The 1944-nt window shown below is 44.7% G+C and overlaps 1 long non-coding RNA gene across 1 annotated transcript; it reads right to left on the reverse strand.

Annotated features, from left to right (window-relative positions):
• Positions 1 to 219: 219 nt before the first annotated feature.
• LOC133010935 (uncharacterized) lies at positions 220 to 1425 on the reverse strand. Its single transcript, XR_009680704.1, has 2 exons — positions 964 to 1425; positions 220 to 545 (listed from the first exon to the last, which is right to left on the reverse strand). It is a non-coding gene; the product is annotated as an uncharacterized LOC133010935 (long non-coding RNA).
• Positions 1426 to 1944: the final 519 nt, after the last annotated feature.

The following is a 1944-nucleotide window of genomic DNA, read 5'->3' on the forward strand; positions in this document are numbered from 1 at the left end:
CACAAAAATAGAGGTAGCTGATTATTATAAGCAGTAGGCCTATATAGACCAGTGAGATATACCATGGGCTAAATTTTGAGTGCCAGCAGGGAGCAGAAATCCTATTTCAAATACATTTCACATGCTTTAGCGCTCAGCCCGACACAAAGATGTTGCCTATAATACAGCATTAAAGTAAAATGATTGCAACAAAGTAAAAAGATTAGACAGACACATAGCTCAAATAACTTGCATCATTTATTATTATCAACATGAGGCGACATGCACCAGCTTTATCTGCACAACACTTTGTGTTTTCCTCCCCAACTAAAGAAGGCCTGCAACTGTTTAGAGTTGGCAGTCATTGCTAAGTGTTATGGATAAAAGAGTTTATTTCTATTTTCATTATATATTATATATTCAAATGAACACTTATTAGAACAATGTTTATCTTTTGCTTCTTGATTTGATACACTTTAGATAAGAACCCAGTGTTTTCTTTTTCTTCTTTGCCATAACAGACAGAACACGGTCAGCACAGCTGTGTCCTTCAGGCTCGTCCGTTCCTAATAAAATGATAGGAAACATAAAATATGGCATTATTGTCGAGGAAGTGTTACACAAAGTTTATATCTTTATTTTCTGTGGATATTCAACTACTGATTTTAAATATGGTTTCGGATTAAACTGTGCACTACCAAGACAATGCATGTACTGTGTGGAGTTCTTCCACATTATTAGTATTGCAAAGCTTATTCTCCAACGACTCATCCTCATAAACTAACGCTTCTCTCTGCTGGGTGGACCAGATCATGTGGCTTCATGTCGGGTCAATAACTCCGTAGGCTATGGTCCTGTTAGCATCGCTATTACTGCTGCTGGCATGTCTGCGGGCTAGCCGAGCTAAGCTAACACCCAGGTACAGCAGGTACCGAATCTCTACTTATACAGATAAATACAAATACTAAACTTGACAAACCTCACCTCAGAAACGGGAGCTCACACGTCTTTAGCCTCTATGCCAGGAGAACAAGCTGAACTTCAAAGCGTATTATACATCCGATGTGAGTGAACCTCTCCACAGACCCGGGTGGTGTTCACTGACGGAGGTAGCCTGTTAGCTCAGGTGACGTCGAACCGGAGCGTCAGCCTGTTTCCGGGTGACGATGACGCTGGAGTCGAGTAGCTTGCTGGGAGACGTTGTAGGGCCATCTTAGGGATGTCACGAGAACCGATACCTACGATACCTTTCGATACTAACATAACAAAACGATGCCGATGCCCAAGTTTTTGAAGTACCGTAGGCACCGTCAGCTTCAATGCCAGCAGCTGTTAGCAACTTAGCATTAGCATCGGTGCTGTGCCAGTCGACGTTTACATACTGAAAACCAAGACGGCAACTGCGGCTGCAGCGTTCGCCCCAGACTTGTTTATTAAAAAGGCAGAGTCGTGTATGGAAGTATTTTGCGTTTGACGCCGGGTTTACACCGGACACGGAAGCAACGCCGCCGCTCCGCGCTAATCCTTAGCGCGCCGGCACATGGTTGTTTACACCGGAAGCTGAAGCGGCGCATGGGAGTGGATGGGAGCCAGCTGTTATTTAAGGCTTGGTGCTGCGCTTACGAGTCGCTTTGGCGTCGCTTCAGCGTCCGGTGTAAACCCGGCGTGAGGCAGATGTATCATTTAATGCATAACGTGTCTCACAACAAAGTGTCACTCACATGCGACCGCAACTACCGTATAACCCTCAGTATATGCGCAGCGCAAGCACATTGAATTACCGTATATGACATTAACAACATCCAAATAATGCACTTTTTCAGTGCCCCACCAGAAACGCCACTGGGTTTGGTATATAAAGGAGTTCAGTGATCAGCGTCACCAGCTTGTCCCACCCTTACTGCTGTTGCCTAGCAACAGAGCTGCAGTTGGACATGGGCAAAAAGTTTGAATTCTCCCTCAGCA

This window comes from Limanda limanda, chromosome 9 (assembly GCF_963576545.1).
Source record: "Limanda limanda chromosome 9, fLimLim1.1, whole genome shotgun sequence".
In the NCBI taxonomy this organism is placed as follows: Eukaryota; Metazoa; Chordata; class Actinopteri; order Pleuronectiformes; family Pleuronectidae; genus Limanda; species Limanda limanda.